At 36.6% G+C, this 24860-nt stretch overlaps 1 pseudogene; it reads left to right on the forward strand.

Annotated features, from left to right (window-relative positions):
- Positions 1-5127: 5127 nt before the first annotated feature.
- Positions 5128-12713, forward strand: LOC142428607 (large ribosomal subunit protein eL24-like; annotated as a pseudogene).
- Positions 12714-24860: the final 12147 nt, after the last annotated feature.

Genomic DNA, 24860 nt, shown 5'->3' on the forward strand with positions numbered 1-24860 from the left:
TTTCTTAAGACTATCACCAAGATTTTTTTTTTAAGTTCTTAATATAAATATTCAAAGTATTATTATTATTATTATTATTGGATTATGGATTACAAATTTGTTTTTTATAACATCATATAAAAATCATAGGGATTGGTAGACCTGAAAGACTTAAACATAAGCTCCCAATATTGATGCTAGTCTCCCTTTTTTATATTGTAAACCCACAACACTAGTCTCTTAGTAATTGCTGCAAATAAGTTACAAATTTAAGTAAACGTGGCCAATGTATTAAGAACAAAAATGAAAAACTCCAACACGTTTTACCCAAGGTCAATGCTGGGGTGGGGAGTGATAGGCAAGAATACTTTCATCAATAACCGCATGCACACTGAGATATCTGCCTTTATCTGGAACAAATAGCAAGCCATGTGTTTAGAAAATAAGTTCAGTGAATTATATTACTGTAAATATGCTGTACTATAATTATGCAAAATGTTACCACTGATAAAATTGAATAATGGGTTCCCTTTGCATTTGTCCTTACAACTTAATGCAAATCCACAATTAACTCAAATATACTTCCATTAAAAATATGTTTATGTGTATGTTTTAGAGTTTAAAGTATCCAACTCTCCAATCTATCAGGGACAATGTTAATAAGAAAAAGAACGTTCCCCACCTCCCCCACCCCCCACTATCATGATCCCAATTCTATGTTATAAATCTGGCTAGACCAGAGGGTATACACTGGTACAGATAGGAACTGGAAACAAAGGGAATACAGACAGATGAACCCTTCAGGACCAGTGGCCAGAGTGGCCATATCGGGAGGGTGGAGGGAAGGTGAGGGAGAAAGGGGGAACCAATTACAAGGATCTACATATAACCCCTCCCTGGGGGACAGACAGTGGAGAAGTGGGTGCAGAGAGACATCGGGTGATGTAAGATATGACAAAATAATAATAATTTATAAATTACCAAGGTTTCATGGGGGTGGAGGGAGCAGCGAGGGAGGGGGAAATGAGTTGCTGATACCAAGGGTTCAAGGAGAAAGCAAATGTTTTGAGAATGATGAGGGCAACGAATGTACAAAATGTACAAATGTACACAATGGATGTATGTGTAGATTGTGATAAGAGTTGTACAAGCCCGTAATAAAATTATTTAATTATTTCAAAGAAAGAATGCAAGATTAAATTTTAAAAAGTATCTGTGTGTCTACAGAAGATTCTACAACATGAATACAGAGAGATACATAAATGATACAGAAAGGTAACATGTACCAGCCATATTCAATGGATAAAGTTTACTTTTAAATGAACGAGTGGTCTGTTGCACTTGGGTTGCTAAACACAAGGTCAGGAGTTGGAATAATATAAAATAGTTGCTCCACAGGGGAAGTGGAGGCTTTCTACTCCCCTAAAGAGTTACTGTCTCGGAAGCTCTCACGGGGCTGGACTACTCTGTCCTACCGGATTGCTATGAGTGGGACACAACTCAATGACAGTGAGCTGGAGAATGAACGGAGAACCTGTAGTTCATGTTGGGATTTGGGGCATCTGCAGAGGTAAACATTAAACACTTTCTACTAGTTTGAATGCCTTCATTTTTTTGAATTTTGGTAAAGTAATTGCTTTTGTGAGTATTAATGTATAATATATTTCTACCACACTATTTATATGTTGGAATTGTTCAAACATATAGTTCCACAAAAATACTATTTTATATTCACAAAGTTATGTAATTCAAAATAATCCTTTACACAAACACCTGTGTAACCATACAAACCCATCATGCATCTTTGCAATGTTGTCTGTGAGTCTTTTGAATATGCTTATTTTCCTTTCCCTTAAACTCTCTCAGGTTTCTCAGTTCTTCATTGCATAAGCTAATTTTTTCTGCTGCTAGACACAACAAAATATTTTTATTACCATTAGAACTTGTTTCTTCCTCTAGGCTGGTCCCAAAACAAAGCTTAGACATGGTAGATTTACAAATATTCTGTTTTACCTAGTCATCCACAATCTTTTTTTCCTAAAACTCCTTGGGTCACATCTAGTTTCTCAGGCAAAATTTGAATTTCATAGCTCACGCTTTAATTTAGGCAATCATAATTCAGATCTATAAAATGATGTGGGAAAATAAATTAAATTCATATACTATAGACATTCCTTTATCTTTTCACATCTTACAATAGACATAGAACTACTTTTCTTTCACATTTCTTTCTTTTTGTGGGAAATAACCTCCCTTGAGAAAAAAATTTTTAAAGGGTTAAAACCAAAATAAAATGGATCTTCTCTGAGACTTGCTGTGATTGAGGAATTATTGGAAACCCACATGTGTTTCAGAAGAGAGAGAACAATAATTAAATAGTGCTACAGAAAGATAAACTTTTAAATAAATAAGTTGTGTGCATTCTCAAGAGTACAATATCTGTGACCAATATTTATATTAAAAACATAAAAGCTGAACAAAAACACTATTCAATAAGTGAATTCAACTACCGAAGTGAAAAAGGGAATCTCACCAGAAAATTAGGGAATAAAATATAAAAGTCATTAAAAAGGAAAATGTATCAGTTTGGTAAACTATAGAAACAAATCCACAAAAGCTCATATATATATATGTATATGAGAGAGTTTTATATATAAAGGGTAAGTGTACATTAAGAAAGCATCCCAACCCAGTGCTGTACAAACCCATAAGTCCAACATTAGCCCATCTGTCTGACAACGATCTACAAAATCCATCCTGCTTAATCTCACTAAACACACACTATGATGCCGACTGCAGGAGGAAAGCCGAGTCAGTGAACGTGTAAGCTTCTCAGTCCTGGCCCCTGGTCTGCATATAGCTGCTCCAGCATCCAGGGTTGCATTCAGGGTAGGTCCATGTGGCTTCTACTCAAGGATGTCTCACAGGAAGTGAGCCTCGCCAGCTGAAGCAGTGAACTGGCTAAGCCAGTTGTACACTTGTCCAACCTTCAGAGAGCAAGAGACCTGAGAACCAGGAAGGTGAGGCTCACCAAGCCATTTATCTCTCTGCCCTTCAATTAATCCCACGTGTGTTTATCAGCCCGGTTGGCACAATAAACCTTGACCATCTCAGAAAACTATGACTAAACCACTGTGAGAAGTATAAAATATAGAAACTGAACCTTAAAATCTGAATTTTATGAAAATAACAATGTATACATTGGAAAGTGAAAATGTATATAAATGTAGTTTTACTGTTCTCAAATAGGCTTCTATTAACTTTCACAAGGTAATATTTGACTTGAATTAAATGATGAAAACATTTTGGCCTCACAGAAAATGCAAGGGTCTTTTCTTTTCTGTTTGTTCCATGGGCTGCATAATTGATTGATGTAAAGTCGAGTTATGCCTTGGTTGTGTCTAGAAACATTCTAATTCATGGCAGGGGTAACTCCCTCCAAAATCTGGGAAAAACCTCCACTGGGCAGAGTTTCCATAATACACATTTTTCCAGCTATGCAAGCATCAGGCAACTTGCTCAGAATTAGTGCACCCAGTGGCATCACCTGAGAACGTTCTCTCTGATCACAGTGAATTTTTTCCTAGAAGCGGTGTCTCTCAAACCTCATTTTTGTGATGGCTGATTTAAGAGAATAGCATGTAGCTGTGAAGTTTAGTTTCCTGCTTAGGAAAAGTGCAAGCTTAAAAGGACAGTGCTATGGGGAAAACTCAAGGATATGAGTGTTTTTCTCATTTCCAAAGGGTTAAATGTTGATAACAAACCTCACTCTGAATGTCCATCAACTTTCTGAACAAACAAAAATATCGAATTGAAGTGCATTTGAAGTTCATTTTAATCAGGTCAGACTGTCATTCAAGCTTTCTATTTAGAGGTTCTGAAAAGATTGTGTAACAGTGTGCAATTGAAAAAAAAAAGACCTGATTTGTGGTAGATGGGGGACTGGTGAGGCACCATGGTGATGCACCTGCTCACACAGTGAGCCAATTTTTGGCAAAAAACAGCATGTCTCTCTTGTTCCATGTACCTTACTCACCTGACCTCACCCTGGGCAACTTATTTTTGTTTCCTTGAATGCAGAGAGTCATGAAAGGAGAGCAATCGGGTGACACAGAAGAGGTGAAGAAAAAATGAGGGAGTTACTGCAAGCTATCCAAACAGATGAGTTTAAAAATGTTGCCAGGAATGGACTTGCAGATTTGACTAATGTATTAAGTGCAATGAAGAGTACTTTGAAGGTGATAAAGTTGTTTTATAAAAAAAAAATACACATTTTTGAAAAAATAATTCTTTTTTGGTGGGTACCCCCTCATCTGTATAATGTGACTATCGATTTTTTGCATGTAAAATGAAATCATTTCTAAAGTAGTTTTCTAATGTGTATTTAAAGGTACTAAACAAAGCTTTTGGCATCTACTACTTGTGAGAAAAATAGCTTGAGTATACATACTTCTTGAATAGGAGATACATTTCATTAAAATACAGGTAGTACCTGACATTCAACATTACACTGGCTTTGTCATAAGTTAGTTATGAATTTTGTTGTTTCCATTGTTCCTGCCTTCAGATGTTATAATCGGTGTCTTTATACATCAACAAATTATTGCTGCAACACTGTATGTAATATATATTACTAACAAGAAGATATTTTAAAAAATACACCAGGGATTTTTTTTTATGATTTGATAAAGTCATAATTTAAGGAATGCTTTTATGTACTTAATATTTCATGTTTCTATATATTCTCATTGTTCATGACTTTAAAGATATTAAGAACATTAGCTAAACTATTAGCCTCATATTGCTGTTTTCAAACTTCAGTTACAGATTTTTGACGTGGTTATTAGTTGCCGTCTAGTCACTTCTGACTTCCAGTGACTCCTCCTGACTCCACCTGACTCCTCCTGACTCCTCCTGACTCCTCCTGACTCCTCCTGACTCCTCCTGACTCCTCCTGACTCCTCCTGACTCCTCCTGACTCCTCCTGACTCCTCCTGACTCCTCCTGACTCCTCCTGACTCCACCTGACTCCTCCTGACTCCTCCTGACTCCTCCTGACTCCTCCTGACTCCTCCTGACTCCTCCTGACTCCTCCTGACTCCTCCTGACTCCTCCAGGCTGTAACACCATGTGCTCCTAACTGTCGCGATGCCTCCTTACCAGGGGCTGGTCCTCACTGACAACATGGTCCAAGTATTTGAGGTGAGGTGTTGTCTTGCCATCCTGGCTTCTAAAGGGACAGTCTGACTTTCCATCTTCTAAGACAGATTTGTTTGTTGTTTGGACAGTCCATGAGCTTTTCAATATTATTCAACAGCATTATAATTCAAATGAACTGATTCTTCTTTGGTCTTCCTTATTCAATGTCGAACTTTCACATGCATTGTTTCAGTGTTGCTTCCACGAGCATTGATTGTGTATCTAATCAAGATAAATGTCTTTGACTACTTTAATATTTTCTCCATTTATCGTGATATTACCTGTTGGTTCAGTTATGGGGATTTTGGTTTTCTTTATATTGATTTGTAATCAACAATGAAGGCTGGAATACTTGATCGTCTTCATTAGCAACTGCTTAGAATCCTCACTTTAAGCTTCAAGATTATTTCATCTGCATATTGTAGGTTGCTAATAAACCTGGATCTATAAAATCTTAGAATATATAAAATAGTAGCTACATTTTAACTGGATGAAGTGTAAGAAGACTTCAAATGTGGTCTGCTTTTGTTTCCTTATTTGTAAAATACAGTTTATTTGTAGCAATATAGCTGTGAAGAATAAGTAAATGATAATTTCAATAAACAAACAAATAAATAAGTTATTTTCCTGCCTAAATTATATAAAATAACTAATGAATAAATAATTAAACAAATAACAAAACCATGAAAGTATAAATATAAGTATGTATAAATTAAATTAAAATTTTGAATGAGAAAATCCTTATAAGATAGTATCCAGAAAGAAAAAATAATAAAATCTACTACATGTGTATTTAGAATGCTTGGAGATTAAACATATAAAAAATAAAGTCTTAAAAAATGACCACTTGGAAAAATATCTTCAAAACCTATGGAGAATAAAGTGTATGTTCTTATTTCACAAAACTCTCATGCAAATGAAATATTAAAGTGTAGGACTAAACTGAAGAAGGACTGGTTGCGTAGTGGGTTTTGTGTTGGGCTACTTACCACAAGGTGAGTAGTTCAAACCCATCAGCCACTCCTAGGAGGAGAGATGACAGTTTCTGCTCCAGTGCAAGTTTATAGCCTCAGAAACTCCCAGAGGCAGTTCTCCTCTCTCTTACATGACACTCTCAATCACACTTGATCAGACAACAGTGAAGATTTTATTTATATTTTTATGCAACCAAATTAAGATGTAGGCAAAGGACAAAAACATAGTTGCATAGGAAAGAAATACAAATGGCCAATTGAATATGATTTTTCACCTAACAGATTAGAGTCCATCGATTATGTATGCAAATTTTCCTCATACATATTTAGTGTGCTCACAATTATGGCGAATTGTCTAGAAGGCACGTTGACAAGTCCTGTCAAAATATATGTCTCTGTGAACAGGATTCAAATGTCAACAATTTGCTAACAAAAAATCCAAGGGCTTAATTGGTATTATCATATATAAGCACACAAGAAAGATTTCATTAATGATAGAATTCTGGTATATAAGTTGAATTATATGCATACTGCAAGAAATTCAAGCCATATTTAGAAGAGGACTTGGGTGAATCTTGGCTGAAAGCAGAGAACACTAGAAAGCTTTTTGACGTTTGTGTTAGGCAGGATTCTCTAGAGAAGCAAAACCAGAGCACTTATGATTATATATATGGATAAGTTTATACAGCAAGAAAGACTGTAACAACTAAGTAGTCCACACATCAGTATAGAGGGCTCAGTTCAAATCACTTTCATGGAAGAGTTAATGTACCAAAAGTCCCTTCCACTCATGTGGGCTGCTGGTCCATTTCCAAGGAAGCAGAAGGTGGAGTCTGCCCTCAGGCAAAACAGGCAGATTCTGAAGCAGGCAGTAGATAGCAGAGTGGGGCATCACCAGTCAGTAGTTCAGACCATAGGGAAGCAGGCCCCAATTGGCTCTAGAGATCTAATGATGTACACAGCTGACAAGATCCACCAGCAGCGTGATTAAGTAGATCTCTAAGGAGCCCCAAGCTCTAACAATGCACGGGAAGGTGGAAAGATTCACAGGTTCGCTTGACCTACAGTTAATCCAGCACAGAGTTGAGGCAAAGAACTAGCGCAGGCAGCAGCGTGCTGGTCAGATCAGCAGAGAGGAAGAGAAAGCCTCAGAAAGCATTTATCTCAGTCACCCTCCAATCAGTCTGCGACCTGATTAAATTCTGCCCACATGTTTCTACGGAAGCCGAGTTGTCACAATAAATCTATCCACAATGCTATTGCCAGACAAAGAAATTCAATCGTATGGATTAGAACAAATTAAGAATGACATTGGAATGGATGAGAAGTCCAGAACACTTAAGTGTGCTCATATCGACCCTCCACCCTGACCAGGAAGCAGTTATTTGAACAGAACAAAGGTCTAGCTTTCATGGTTTATAATAAAGGAAGTCCTGCCCGAGGTTGTTTCCTTTCACATACCTTCAATCTCTATGCCGAGGAGATAATCTGAAAGCTGGACTACATGAAGAGGAACTCAGCATCAAAACTGAAGAAAGATTAATTAACAACTTGTGATGTGCAAGTAGCACAAGCATGCTTGCTGTCGTAGAGAGGACTTTACGCATCAATTGATGAAGATTAAAAACAAACTACAGCATTCAGCAAGAATTACAGCACATGTAAAGAAAACAAAATCGTGATACACATTCAAGTTTGAAAGGGTTCATTTTGCATGGATCTCAAATCAATACCCCAAAACAGCAGTCAGTCAATCAAACAGCATATTGTATTTGGCTAATCTGCTGCAAAAGATCTCTGGAAGTGTTCAAAATAATATGTCACTTTGAAGACATATGCTTAATACAAGCCAACATATTTTCAAAGGCCATATATACATGTGAAAACTGGACAAAGAAAATCAAAGAAAATGTATATCTTAGTTAAGATGTTGGAAAAGAATATTGAATATACTGTGAGATAACAGAAGGGCAGACAAATCTGTCTTGGAAAAGCTGCCACCAGAATGCTGCGTAGAAGCCAAGGTAGTGAGACTTAATTTCACGTCCTTTGTACATGTTATCAGGTGGATAACAGTCCCTAGAGAAGGACATCATGCTTGGTAAAGTAGACCCAAAACAAATAAATAAACAAACAAACAAACAAAAATTCCAACAACCTCATTGGCATCGAGTCAAATCTGATGTATACTGACTTTATAGGGCAGAGTAGACCTGTCCCTGTGGGTTTCTAAGGCTATCAGTCTTCACGGAGCAGAAAGCTTCATTTTCTTCCTATGGAGCATTTAGTGGGTTTCAACTGTAAACCGTAAGCATAGGAGCCCAATGTGTAATCCACCTCTCCTTGAGGGTTCTTCAATGTTATGAATTGACACAATGGCTACACAAATGGTCTCAAACATAGTACTGATTGTGAACGTGGTGCAGGACTGGCAATATTGTATAAGGGTTCATTGTGAGTGAGCACCAACTTGGTGGCACCTAATAACAGCATATACTAAAGATAAAGTGAAATGAAAAATATGTTTAAAGTGAGGTTGTTGCCACTGGTACCAAAACCAAACTCACTGCTATCAAGTTGATTCCAACCTGTATAGTGACCATATAGGACAGAGTGGAACTGCTCCTACAGGTTTCAGAGGCTGTAAATCTTTACAGGGATATAAAGTTTTGTCTTTCTCCTGTGAAGCGTCTGGTGAATTTGAACAACTGATTTTACAGTTAGCAGTCTCTCCCAGAACCACCTACCCCACTATGGCTGCCTATGAACTTGGCCCAACCTGGTTTAGGCCAGGAGATCAAATAAGATTGGGGGTATTCCGGCTGTTACGGTAGTAGACCATGGTGCTGGTAGGTGCCCCCAAGTCCGTTCTGAAACATAGGAACCGCACCTACAACAGAAGGAAATGCAACGTGGTCTTGGGGTGTTGGAGGCTATTATTGAAGTTATGGTGTCCATCCATCTGGTTGAGTATCCTTCTCCTTTTCATTGACCCTCTATTTTCCCAAGCCTGTTGACCTTCTCCAGAAATTGATCCCTGATAACAACATGTAAAAAGTGTTTAAGACAAACTCTCACCATCCTTGCATCGAAGAAACCTTCTGGCCGTACCTCCTCCAAGACAGATTTGTTGGTTCTGGCCCTTCATAGAATATGCAATATTCTCACAAAATTCAAATGTGTCAATTCTTATTCAGGTTTTTTTTCACTGCCCACTTTTACGTTCATATGAAATCTGTGGAAAATATCAACATGCTTAACAAAATTCACCTTGCATATTATGAAGGAAAAAAAACTGCAAGATGCAGAGTTATATGGAAATCATGATGTTTGAGAGTAAATAATGATAAAATAATATAAAAATATGTAAGAATATTTGTCATCAAAGAATTTATAAATAATGATAAAATGAATTCATTTGGAGAAAGAGATAGATACAGGGAGCTGAAGCTTTCCAGAAGCATATATGTGTGCATGTGCATCTAAGAGTATGGAGAATACAGGAAACAACAGGGCACAGAGAAGATGATCGATAAATAGCAAAAGAGTCTAGAAGCCATACTAATTTAGGGGAGGGTGGAGTTGGATCATAATTCTGTGAAACCCACTCTTCAAGGACTGTACAGAAATTAGAGGATGGATTCTGATCGTCCTTATGACAATAAGTGGGCCTGTCTGGAGATAATTCCATCTACATCTCAAGAAGATGGGACATCCAAATTATATTTTTGAATTATACAAAGAAAAATTAGTTTTGTTGTGTGTGCTGGAATAATACAAATTATCTGTCTGACATTCCAGGTATAATTTTTCCTATAAACTTCACCTATAGTTTTATCCATTGGTGTCAGTCAAAACGTTATATGAGTTCGCATTATTGTCATTTGCTCACAGGCATAGCTATCCCTCAACTATAGCTATCCCTGTTCTACTACTGCTATCACTTCGACTACTATTACTACTACTACTTCATCATCTTCTTCTCCTCCTTCTTCTTTCTCTGTCCCTCTCTCTCTTTATATAGTGTCATCAAATATTTTTCTTCGGTGACATCAGATTTCAGCCATAATGACTTTCTAACATTGAACAGAAATGAGCAATTCTTGTCACCTCTCTAAACTTCAGGATTTTCTTTTTATTTTTCTACAAAATAAAGGAATTAAATTTGAAATCTCTGAGCTCTAAATTCTGTGAACTTCTAGTGTAATTTAAGAAATTCACTGTTGAATTCAGATCTCTCTAACTCATGATCAATATGTGAAAATATTTTTTGCTTTTTCTAGCAAATATAATTTTGAGTTTAAGTCTATATAGTTATCAAAATTATGTATATGTGATTTTCCCTAAAACTGTAAAACAATGACAAATTAGATTACTTTGCAAAGAGAAACGTGGTGTACAGGGACACAAACTTGCTAAATTGGAAATAAGTATGAAAAAACAAAATACTACAATTTTAGTTGGTATAAAATATTAATTTCTCATAATTTAGTGAATGCTGAAGTTATTCCTGAAATAACAATAGTAGTAATGACAAAAATAGACACACATTCATTCACTACCTCATAAGTAAAAGTAGATGCAACAAAACAATTTGAAAGGACCACTAAATAAATTTTTAAAAACTAACAAAACAGAAGACAATTATATCAGATTCAAAGATTATGTTATGTCCTTATCTATGTGTGTGTTTGTGTGTGTACATACTTACAAGTGCTATATACGGCTCTTTTATAGATAATTCTCCTGCTGTACATTTCTCCCATTGGCATTACTTTTTATCTGTGAGGCTCGGGAAGATATATCTCTGCATTTAAAGAAAGCTCATTCTTGACTACGTTAGAAAGTCATAAGCCAGTATTGATTTTCTAGATAATAGAAATTCAAAAGTAGGAACAGCAATAGCACTTTTAAGATTCACTTCATAATAGTATTTTATCTTTGGGAGGTGTATTCTACAGGGAATTTCAGAGCCTATCAATTCATTTGGGTTGAATCCAAGAATTGATAATAGAATGAATTTTGTTGCAAAGAAAGTTGACTTACACACACATGTAGAGGATACCAAATCTTGCTAAAAAAACCACATTAATTTTTTGGATTCCTATCTAAGTTAGAGACAGAGCTAATGCCGTAAATCAGATGTTATAAATATACCTGATTAGTTTTATAACACAACTTTTTAAATTATGATATTTTATAGGCAAAAGGAGAACAAATGCCTACTTATAGAAAATGTTATATCTACAATAAAGCAATCATCTTCATACAAAATAATAGCAAAGTCAACAAAACAATAACAATCATCTTTCATGAAAAAATTTTTAAAATTCAAAACATGACCACTGGTTGTTAGAAGGCATTAACGTTGAGACTATCAAGATGTATCATACGTTTCCAGAAAAAATAATAGCTAGTGACTCCGGTTTATATGCTACAGAGAGAATTTTCATTAAAATATAGTCTTCATACTATAACTCTAACACTAGTAGATACATTTATCACTGAAATAAAATAAAATCATGTATGCCTATATCTAAAGAAAAAAGATTAAAGTGGTTCAGAATTTCATCTTTTGGGAGTCTACAACCAATTCTCCAGGAAGCCGCAGTCAATAAAACAAACGACACATTGCATTAGCTAATTATGCTTCACAAGACCTCTTTAAAGTGTTGAAAAGCAAGGACCTTATTCTGAGGACAGAGGTCCGCCTGACCTAAGCCATGGTATTTTTCAATGTCGCATATGCGTGTGGAAATTGGACATTGGATAAGGAAGACTGAAGAGGATCCGCTGCATTTAAATTGTAGTGCTGGTAAAGAATATTGAAAATATACCATGAACTGCCAACACAAATTTGTCTTGGAAGTAGTACTGCTAGAATGCTCCTGAGAAGCCAAGGTGGTGAGACTTTGCCTGGCATACTTTGGAGTATGTTATCATGAGAGACTAGTGTCTCAAAAAGAATATCATACTTGGGAAGTAGAGAGGTGTCAAAGAAGAGGAAGAGTCTCAGGAAAAGGAATCAACACACTAGCTGCAACAATGGGCTCAAGAATAAGAACAATTGTCCTTCGGCTGCTGCAGCCATGAAGGCCGAACTGTACAGTTGCAGTAATACAAGATTTACCCCGGACACAGCAGGCACTACGCCAGGACGGATGGAAAAGTTTTCCAGTTCATTAATGCAAAATGCGAGTCGGCATTTCTTTCCAAGAGGAACCCTCCGCAGATAAACTGGACTGTCCTCTACAGGAGGAAGCACAAAGTGGAGCAATCGGCGAAATTTCAAAAGAAAGAACCCGCCGTGCAGTCCAATTCCAGAGGGCCATCGTGGGTGCATCTCTTGCTGATATCATGGCCAAGAGGAATCAGAAAGCTGAGGTTAGAAGGGCCCAACGAGAGCAGGCCATCAGGGCTGCCAAGGAAGCAAAAAAGGCAAAGCAAGCTTCTAAAAAGACAGCAATGGTCGCTACTAAGGTCCCCACCAAGGCAGCACCTACGCAAAAGATTATGAAGCCCGTGAAAGTGTCCGCTCCCCGGGTTGGTGGAAAATGCTAAGTTGGCAGCTGAGACTTTCAAATAAAGATGCAACTACATTAAAAAAAGAAGAACAATTGTGAAGAGGGTGCGATACAGAGCAATGGTTCATTTTGTTGAATATAGAGTTGGTACGAATCTGCAATGACTCCATGCTCTTCAAAACACCCCTAGGGAAAAATATTCTTCTGCGAGTAACTCTTTAGAGTCACAAAGTTATGATTATATATGTCTGCAAGATTAAAAGCCTCCCTCTGATGGCTTTATTTCAAACATCAAAATACTGCTTGAGAAAGATAAATACTTTATTGATTGAAATTACCTAAATCAATGTGATTTTGGAACAACTTCAGTCTCGAGGTTGTTCAAGATCCCTGGTGGTGTAGTGTGTTACACAATAAACCGCTAACCAAAAAGTCAGTGTTCACACACCATGAGTCTTCTCCATGAGAAATATAAGGCTGTCTATGCCCATAAAGACTTACAGTCTCAAAAACTCAAAGGGCAGGTCTCCTCTGCCATATAGGGTCATTTTGAGTCTGAATCCAATTGATGGTATTGAGTTTGGTTTTTAGTTTTATGAAAATTCCCAGACAAAAATTGCTTTTTAACAGAAAACCACCAAGCACAGATGTACTCATTATTTTATGGGTATCTCACATTTGGAAATATGATATTTCATAAATAGAATTATTTCAGCAATGAATAAGTGGTTACCTTATGCCGAGTACAAATAAAAACCTATATAAGAAATCACGCCCACTCTACTACTGTGATGCTAATGAGTTCTGATGCATTGTGATACATTTCTAGAAATCCCAACATGAATGGACTTTGAAAGGTTCATTTTAAAAAGGAACTGAATAAATCTGTTTCTTGAAATAGAACTAGTGCAACAATCAGTGGAGTAGACTTTATAGTCTGCCTCAGAAATCTAGCCATAATATTATAAAGGAAAAATAGAGCCAACTACTTGGACTAACTGGAATCGCAACAGGAATGAATGCTAAACAGACACTCAGCTCCATATTTGCCATGTCTGCCCTGATTGTAATACAACTGAGTAGTGAAATGTGCCTCAGTGTCTGCCTCTGACCTCTATCAATCAAATCTCCTACTTAGAAGAGGTACTAATAAGTAAGGGCTGGGGATGGGCAATGAAGCAAGCATGGTAAGATGTGTCCTTTTAGTTCTAGGAAAATATAGAAATGAGGAGAGAATCTAGTAATTCCTTCCTCACGTATATAAACCATAGTATTCATATGCATAATTTCTAGTAAGGAATCTCTGATTCCACCTCTTTTTTGGTCTCATTCAAAAACAAGATCATTTTTAATAATGAAATCAGTACAATGATTATATAGCATTGAATTAATTATAAAAATATTTAACACATGTTTGATAAGTTCATCATGGAAGTATATATTCTGAAAGTGTAAGTAATACAAAAACCAGAATAACTGGGCACAATTACTGATTCTGTTTTCTCCTTTACTTGGAATGTAAAATTGATTTATTTGGAAGGTAACCAAATTTTCTAATCAATTGATTTGGAAGATAACCAAAGCCATCAATTAACTTTTACTCATGGGAATCTTTTGAACCTATCTCAATCTTTAAATAAATAATAATCACAATCTCTCCCCCTACTTATTGCAAATGCTGATTTCATTTCTCATTGTGTTACTCTGAGCCACTCAATACATTTAGTTTTTAGCATGAAAATACTAAATTTATGAGTTTATCCCATGCATTTCTACTGAAAGGAACTACTTGAAAGAAAGGGTGTAAAACACACAGTTGCACAGGGTGCTGAAGATTCTGAGTCAATGAGTTAGTTTCCTTGGAATTTACATGGTTAGTAAAAATTTCAGGTTTTTTTATAACCACAGAAGTTTAGGAACTAACAAGTGTGAGGATGGCAATCCAAATCCTACACATCAGAATTCCAGAGATGGAGCCTTGTAACTGCCCTGTAATTCAGTAATTTTATTACAAGATGTGTTTGAGGAACTTACCTTTGGGTTGTTAACTGCAAGATCTGAGATCGGAACCATCAGCAGGAGAGAGACAAGGCTTTCTACTCCAGTTATGAGTTACAGTCTTAGAAACTTGCAGGGGCAGTTCTAACCTGTCATGTAGAGTTCTCTGAGTTAGCATCATTTATGGCAGTAAGTCTGGGTGTTTTGATACATTGGATAGTTACTAAGGACCCAACCAGTTCCAAAATTATGCGGATACCATAGAGATAAGATTCAAACTCACTGCCAAGGGCCATAGAGTCTATACCAATACTTAGCTACCCTATAGAGCAGGGTGGAATTGCACCTGTAGGTTTCCAACACTGCAACACTTTATGGGAATAGAAAGTGGGGCTGGTGGTTTCAAACTGCAGACCTTGAGGTTAGCAGCCAAACTTGTAAGCACTACATCACTAGTGCTCCACAGATTAGATTAGGACAGATATTTTCTAGTAAGTGCCCTGTCCGAAACATAAAATTGTTTCACTTTCAAGTACCACAGTTTATTTTCAACACTTGGAAGGTAGTCAACGGCAGCAATTGATTTCTACTCACAGAAACTCCATGTGTGTCAAAGCAGAGTTAAATGCCCCGAAAGATTTTCTATAGTTGAGGTTTTTGGGTTTTTTGCATGTAGAATACCAGGCCTTTATTCCCCAAAATACTGGGAACATTTGTATGGAGTTTAGTCTTCAACATTTTGGTTATCAGTTGAGCACATTAACCATTCACACCATCAGGGACATGTGGGCACTACAATGTCCAGTAAGGGTACAATGCTCAGTGTACAATGAAAGACTTGCTTTCCTGTTACCTCATTTTCCATTTAGAGGGAGTCTAAAGCTTATGTATTTACATGCTGTGTTAATATTGTTCTTTTTCTTTTTTTAAGTGTCGGACATAATTTACAATAGAAACTAATCTGACTTTGAAATATTCTTTAGTAGTCCTTCTTCCTTCCAATACTAAGCAATTTTGAGGAGAATCTGTTTTCAGTTCCTAATTACTGAGTGCTGACTGTACTGAAAAGTGATTTATCTGGTAATTATCCTGAAAACAGAATGGACAGTATATTTTAGGGGTACAGTGCATTTACCTTTATTTTATTATCTATTAACTCATATAACAATGGTAAAAAATCTGTAACATTAAATAGCTGTTTGCTTTCATTTGTTCAAAAAAATATATTGCATTTATGTGGAATTTGACTAGGTAGGTATAGACTACATTTTCTACCAAAGTCACTCATAAGATATTTTTGTGACATATTCCCTCCTCTTCTAACTCAACCTAATTGATAAAAAATGCGGCTCAATCTTATTTAGAAAGTTCTTGAATATAGTTACAAAAATTAACCAATAAAAGCTGTGTATTACAATGTGGTTTGGGAAAGACATTAGCATCAATTGGGATTGAACTGGTAAATAAAGAGTAAGGATAAAGATATTCTAGAAAATGTGATAGCAAAGGATGAAGCAACACAGAGTAAGGATGCAATAGAGGAGATGAAATCCACAAACCAAAAGGAAATATGATAACTAATGGATGAGGTATCAGAAGCAAAACACAAGACAAGGGAACTCACCAAAAGACCAAAATAGGCAGGGAATCGTACCAGGGATCATTAGGAAAATCAGGCAGACTTCAACAAATGGGAAAGACAGTCATACAAGACAATCAAAGAAGCAGAAGAAAACTTGAGAACAATGACAGATTCTATGATATGGAACAATATTTAAATAATTGGTCTTCCATAGCAAGACAATGAAGAAGTCAACCGCTAAATTATAGAGAGAATTCCTGGAAATCAACTTTGCCACCTTAACAAATGAGAAGAATCTAGTATTCATTCAGGAAGGCGAGGAGATGCCAATTAAACTAAACCCCAGAAAGAACTCGCCAAGACACATAAGAGTTACATTATCCAATTTTTGAGGAAAAAAAGTTTTAAGAGCAGCAAGAGAATAAAAGGCAGTTACATACAAACATGGTCAGGTTAGAGTATTCTCAGAACTATCAGCAGATACCATGAAGAGGAAAGAGTGGAGCAACATTTCCTAAAATCTGAAAGAAAAAAATGCCAGCTCAAATATTCTCTACCTTGATAAACTATCTATTAAGATAGACCGTGAGTTAAGCATCTTCCGGAAGAAGGAAAAACTCAAAGAGCAAGCCATAAGATACCCAACCCTGTGGAAAATCCTTGCCGACTAATTGTGGTCAGAAGACCAACATCCACCAAGCACAAACAGGACACCATCATGTAGCAAAACTCCATTCAGACATCAAAGTGCTGAAAACAATTACCAAGGTAGCATTGCCTTAGAAAGAAAAGAAGGCAAGGATTGAAGCCCCCATATAAACACAGCACACTGCTATGAAGGGAGAGAGGAAAGCAACCAGCTCAAAAGGCACGAGATGACAGCAATGAATCCACAGATGGTGGTAATAACTCTGAATGTCAATGGCATAAATACGTCCATTAAAAGACAAACATTAGCAACTTGACTCAGAAAACATAGCTTGTCAATCTATTGCCTACAAGAGAAGCATCTTAAACTCGCAGAGTAAAATAGACTAAAAATAAAAGACTTGTGGAACATATACCAAGCAGACAGCAACTTAAAAAAAGCAAGTGTTGCAATCCTAAATCCTGACAAAACTGACGTCTTAAAGACTTGCTGTTAAATAAGCAGCTATCTAGCAGGGAAGCAAGATGCCAACTTTGAAGAATCACACTAGCCTGTATTATCATGAGGTGTCTAGGGGATCAGGAAACAGGCATCAGATGACCCAAAACAAAGCAAAACCAAAACATATTATTGAGAATGAGGGAGTTTGGAACAAAAATCCATAACCTATGTGCATACAATAGGACATCCCCTTACAAAAGGGTCACAGTAAGAATGAGTCAACCAGTGCACAGTATAGCATGGATGAAACACACAATATTCTTCTGGTTCTTTCAGGCTTTCTCACCCTCCACTTTCATGACCCCAGTCCTGCCGTTCAGTTCTGGTTACACCAAAGCATGTACACTGATACAAGTAAGAGCTTGCATCACATGGAACCCAGGCCAGATAAAGCCCTCAGCAGCAGAAATGGGAGTTCTGATACCAGTAGGAAGGGGGAACTGTTTGCATTAATGAGTGCTTAAATACCACCTCCCACCCCCCAATAAGGAAGACAAACAATAGAAACATGGGTGATGGGAGACGGCAGTTGGCATATTAATATAATGATAATTTATAATTTATCCAGGGTTCATGAGGATGGCAGTGTGGGGAGAAGGGAGCTAATACCAGTGGCTCAAATGTTTAAAAAATAATCACAACATATATACGAATATGCTTGATACAATCGATACATGGATTGTTACAAGAGCTATAAGAGCCCCAATAAAATGATCTTGGGGGGGGGGAATATGACATGAGTAAAAAGAAAACATGAGTTCCTGTCCAAATGACTTGTAGAGACTCTTATTTGTGGCCATTTCAAAGATGAATGATCCGAGAGAAAGCAGAAATCACGGAACTATATAATTAATATCACTCAAAATTGTATTGAGATCATTTTAAAAGTTTGCAGTAGGACATTGACAAAGAACTGCCAGAAATTCTAGCTAGATTCAGAAGAAAATATGGAATAGGGATGTCATTGTTAATGTCAGATAGATTTTATCTGAAAGCAAAGAATACCAGAAAAGTGTTTATCTGTGTCCAAGTGACATATAAGGACGTATGGATCTTAACAAATTGTGGATAATATTATGAAGAATTGGCATTTCATAAGACTTGATTTTCTCATGACGAAACACATTTTGACTAAAGAGCAGGTGTTGGAACAGAACAAGGAGCTACAAGTAGTGTGGCTACCGCTCAGTAAAGTTATACACTAGGATTGTATCCTTTAATTATACTCAGGAAATCTGTTTATAAAGTAAATAACCCAAGAGGTTTGGCTATAGGAAGAAGAAAGTGAATTAGAGGAAGACTGCTATACGGAGAAGACACAACTTTGCTAAAAGTGAAGATAACTTGAGGCCCTTATTCATAAAGATCAATTACTCTATCCCAACATAAAATAAAAGTCCTCACAATTGGACCAATAAGCAATAGCATGAAAAACGAGGGAGGCAATGATGTTATTTCTTGAGGGTTTTCTATTATTTTGCTCTACAATTAACCCTATGAGTTATAGCAGTATAGAAATAAAAGGATGTATTGAACTGGACAAATACTACAAAGAAATTATTTAAATTGTTAAAAGCAAAGATGCTATGACATTTTGCATTGCTTCATGTGCATGTGGAAGCTGGATAGTGAATAAAGGAGACATTGGAATTGATGTCTTTTAATCATGCTGTTAGCGAAAATTATATTATATATACCACAGATTTCTTAGAAACAAATAAACTTGTTTTGGAAGAAGTGACTTAGAAGCAAGGAGATCAACGTTTACTCACTTACTTTGCATATATTCTGAGGAGGGACAAGTTCCTAGAGAAGGATATTATACTTAGTACAGTAGCTAATCAATAAAAAAAGGAAGATCCTCAGTGTTATAGATTGACACAACAGTTACAACAATGGACTGAACAATGACAAATTATCGTGAGGATGGTACAGCAATAGGCACGATTTTGATTTGTTGGGCATAATGTTTCTAGGAGCTGGAACCAACTTGACAGCACTCAATAAATCTAAGAAAAAATAGAGAAGAAAGAAGAAAATTAATTCCAAAATCTCATTGTCATGTAACAGCAACCTAGAGCACTGTTCGTGTAGTGGTTATTCGTTGGACTGCTAACCACAAGGTCAGCAGTTCAAATCTACTAGCCTCTCCATGGAAGAAAGATGAGATTTCCTGCTCCCATAAAGTGTTACAATCTTGGAAATGCACAGAGATGGTTCTACCATGTCCTAAAACATCACTATGAGTCAGACGAAAGAGGATAGTAACAAGAATGCAATCATGTTGTGGGATAAGGGTCTAAATCAATGGGCCATATAAAATTAATAAGAACTTTGTAATGGGTAGAGGAGTCTTTGGATCGTGAAAATAGTTAATGTACTTGGCTGATAACCGATAGGAGTGGGAATAACAATCTATCTAACAGTCAGCCCTTGAAAATATTGTGTGGCACTGTTCTACTGTGACACAATGGGGCCATGATAAGTTATATTCAACTCAATAGTAAATGGTTAGCTCTAAGTATAATGTCTTTGGGGAGGGTTAAGATAAAATCTTTAAAAATGTAGAATTAGCAGATCATGATTACAAATATAATAGAATGTCAATGAATAAGAGAAAGAAATTATTTAAAATTATTTTCATAAAATGTTTTCATAATCAGATTAAATTTGAAGACATTCACTGAAATAATTAAAATCTAGTTTATTTCAATATGGGTGCAGAGTGACATTAAAGAAGAGTATATGCTTCATGGTACAAAAGGATATGGGCCAGTTTATATTATAAGTAAATATTCTATCAATAGATTTAGTGTCAGAGAGGAGTTCTAGACAAATATCTATAATTTGGATTCAATCCTACAGGTGACAGTTTAGATTGAGGCAGTAGGTGCTAATTGATGCCACACCATATGGTTTACTCTGAATGACCCTAGATTTAATTTTACTAGCTCTATCTCTTAAATTCAGAAGTATTACAGTTTAGATCATTGATTCTCAACCTGTGGGTTACAACCCTTTTGGGGGCAGAAATACCCTTTCAAAAGAGTTGCCTGACTAATAACAGCAAAACTACAGTTATGAAGTAACAACAAAAATAATTTTATGGTTGGGGGGTCACCCCAACTTGAGGAACTATATTAAAGGGTCGCAGCATTAGGAAGGTTGAGAACCACTGGTTTAGATGATCCATGTTTCAGTCTCCCTAACTATAGTTTATATACCTCCTGAGTAAGTAAAAAAAAGAAAAGACTCAAGGAAAGATCTTAAAGTTATGTTCACGTGGGCTTTGACATACTATTTTAAGATGTTTTGAGAGATTTTTAAAAAGGAGAAATGGAATAAATTTTCAAACAAGCCTTGCTGTCAATTTTAATAGTATGATTTATGTAAAGTGAGGCATAGATGTGACTTCCACTTCTGGGCATGATGAAATAACTGGCATTGGATCTAGTATGCCTTTCAAACAACAATACAATAGAACAAAATATTTGAGGCAACTGTTGAAATATCAAAAAGGAGGCAGTGAATGACTGTGATTCTTGACAGAAAGAAAATATACAGATAATCTCCATAATAGTGCAAGATGATATTAGTTCCCTTTCTGACAGCATTTATTTTCTGGAAAGTACCAAGTTGTTACCAAAGTTGCTTCACTGGGCCAAGTTGACAATGGTCAGAGTTCAAAACTTCAAATGCTGCAAGTCGTGAAGAACTATATCTGAGAAGTGAAATAGGCTCATGAATTCTTGATTGAGAACTATTAACAGGGCCAGACTGCATGGGGCTCAGAGGAAATTTTCTGTTGTAAGGCTGAGGGTTGATTCGCGAGTTCACAGTTAATAGACAGCTGGGTTTCCGGTTCAGAAATAAAGGTGAGAAGCTACACTGAGTATTAAGTTGAGACATCAGAAAGGCCACACGTTAAAAGTCAGAACGATACATGAGGGTAACATCCTAGAACAAAATTCAAACCTAAAACAGATATATCTCAGCAATACTAAATCTTACCATATGAAAAGGATCTGTCAATATTGTAGCCATCTTTCAACATTAAATCAATACTATTTAAGTAATAATAACATAAACCAGACTCCTTAGAATGGACTAAACAATGCTTAGTGTATAATAAAAAAATTACATGCAAAGAAATAAGAAAATGTGACTCATATTTAAGGAAAAAAATGCTTCATATAACTAGACTCCAAGATGATCCAGATACTAGAATTGGTAGACATGAACTCTAAAATACTTATTATAATTATGTTTATAGACAGCCTATTTGAATATTGGATAGTTAGAAATATAATATATTTTATATCTAAGTATATTAAAATACACACATATTATATATATAGATCATATATTAATTTTATTTTAAAAATAAACATATATTTTAATAAAATAAAATATACCTTTGAGTGTTCATTATGAAACCAGGCATTTCACAAAGGGCATGCCTTACATTACTTATTTAATGCTTTAAAAATCTCACTTGAGACTTAGTATCATTAGCCCTTTACTAAAGAAGAAAATCTGAAATCTGGAGATAATATGTGTGTATACGATGAGTATATAATCTATAGGGTTAAAATTATTTGTCTGCAAAAACCAATTAGAAAATCATATGATTCTCTGAGAGGGTCATCATTAGAAAAGTTTATGGCTAAAGAGTAAATTCAATAATTTTGAATCAAGATTGTCCCGGTGAGACTTTAAGTTTCGAACGTAAAAGTATTTGAAACTATTAAAATAGATTGCTTGCAGCATGGGTCATACAACTGCTGTGAGAAGAGATTAGAAACAAGATTGCTCTCTTTACTCAGTATTTGAAAATATCACTCCAAGGACAATAAAATGTACCATGTGCATTAATACAATTAGAAATGAAATTTTTATTCTGTTCTGTCAACAAAACTTGCCTTGACCCTCACTAGTCAAAAACATTGACTCTTGCCCGAGAACATATAATAATCAATAAATTGCCCTGTCCTCAATACAATAAACTTATCCGATTTGAATAGACTTACCATATATATTCGAATATAAACCGACCGGAGTATAAGCTGAGGTACCTAATTATTATCTGGGAAACCAGAAAAGCTGATTGACTCGGGTATAAGCCTAGGGTGGGAAATGCAGGATGTGGATTAACACAGACACCAGAGGGGAGAGAGGGAGCTCAGTCACAGACACATCCTTACTAGTTCAGCTGCCGGTGTAAGTGAATCCTACGGGTGCTTCTGCGAATTGCAGCCGTCTCCGATTGGTTAGATGTGAATAAACAAACATTCAAAGCCCTGCAGTGTCACCGGGGCTTTGAATGAACAGCGGAGGAACGACAATCACCCACGAGATGTTACACCTCGCTGGGGTACCGCTGACCCGTGTATAAGCTGAACCCCAGTTTTTCAGTACATTTTTTGTGCTGGAAAACTCGGCTTATACACGAGTATATATGGTAACTCTCAATTCCTTTTGGAAAAGAGATGAATATAAATATGAGAATAGGGTTATATGGAAAGGAGAGCGACCTCGGATGAGCTAAAGACTTAAAGAAGAGCCGAGTAGAAGGCCTCGCATTTTGCAGTCTCAAAACCTGCTCACAGCCATAGTAGACAAAAGCACCTGCTGCTGGAACCACTGCAGCACAGAGACAAACTGAACCGAATTGAGAGCACAGAAGAAAATCTCTCCACCCATGGACAACTGATATTGGACAAAGGGCCAAAACACCTTAAATGAAATGGTACCGGCAAAATTGGATATTCATTTGCAAAAGAATAAAACAGGACTAATATCTCATACACAAAGGTGAAATCAAGATGGATCAAAATCTTAAATGTGAACTCTACAGCTATAGAAATCGCCAGTGAAAAATTAGGGACAAGCTTACAGTCTCTATTGCATGGCATAAACGCACCATCAAACAACTGAACGTACCCAAACAGCAGAAGACAAATTAGTTGATAGGGACTGCTTAAAAGTTGGTGCTTTCTGGGCATCAAAAGATTTCACACCAAGGTAAGACAAAACCCCACAAATTGGAGGGACAATTGGAAATGACAAAGGACAGAGCCTTAAAATGTACAGAAAACTTCAATATATCAACCAGGAAATCTAAAACCACAATTTAAAAATTGAACAGAAGCCAAAAACAGACACACTTCACCAAAAAAGACATTCAGGATAGCAAATTAAGAAGTGCTTGCCATCACTAGCCACCATTATAGTTTGTTGTTAGGTGCCACCTAGTCAGTTCTGACCCATAGCGACCTTATGCACAACAGAACAGAACACTGCCCAGTCCTGCGCCCTCCTCACAATGGTTCCTATGCTTGAGCACATTGTTGCAGTCGCTGTGTCAATCTATCTTTGAGGGCTTCTTCTCCTTTGCTGCCTCTTTACTTTCACAAACATGATGTCTTTCTCCAGGGCCTGGGGTTTCCTGACAGCATGTCAGAAGCATGGAAGGCATTTTTGTAGGAGGCGGTTGGCTGGTCCAGGTGTTTCCTGGTATGTGACTATTCAGTTCCCTGTGCCTCTGATGACCTTGCACCTAAATACATTGCACAATAACTCAGTTCCTTGTGATTCTATTGAACCTTGCATGTCCTTGTGTTTATCTTAGGATGTAGTGTTCTTATTATTCAAGTGTTTAGACAGTGTGCCTAGTTAAGAAATATGTTTTCATAGATAAGATGTTCAGGATGTTTTCTGAAGCAAGTGCGTTGTTCTGTTTGTGACTATTCCCTTATATCAATAGTGTATAAACCAAGTTTTGAATACACTCGAGGATTCAGTCCAGCAGACTGTTGCCCTCCCAATGCCATACTTTGTACATGTCTCTTTTTTCCTTTCATCCACTCATTTTGGAGCTTTAAGGACCATTCTGGCTGTACTCCTTCCAAGGCAGATCAATTTCTCCTTTTATCAGGATATGGGACTTTCAATAATCTTCTCCAGTGCAACAGTCCAAATGCATCAATTCGTCTTCGTTCTTTTTTTAGTCAATGTCCAACATTCACACGCAGAGGATGCAATGGAGTATGCAATCGTATGGGTTAGGCACACCTCAGTCCCTGTTTTTCTATACTCAAAGGAAGTTTTGTGCAGCAGATTTTCTTAATGCAACACATCTTTTGATCTCTTGAGTGCTTCTTCCATGCGCATTGATTTTGGATTCAAACAAGATGAAATCCTTGACAATTTCTACCTTTTTCTCCATTGATCATAATATTACCTATTCGTTCCTTTGTGAGGAATTGGTTTTCTTTTCATGGGTTGTGCTCCACACTAAACGCAGAAATCCTTAATCTTCACTGGGAAGTGCTCCTCACTTCTAGCCAGCACGATCGTGTCATCTGCACGTCACCAATAAGCCCTCCTCCAATCCTGATGCTCTATTCTTATTTATATAAGCCAGTGTGTCTGATTATTTTCTCAGTACGCTG

The sequence above is a fragment of the Tenrec ecaudatus genome, chromosome 16 (assembly GCF_050624435.1).
Source record: "Tenrec ecaudatus isolate mTenEca1 chromosome 16, mTenEca1.hap1, whole genome shotgun sequence".
NCBI lineage: Eukaryota > Metazoa > Chordata > Mammalia > Afrosoricida > Tenrecidae > Tenrec > Tenrec ecaudatus.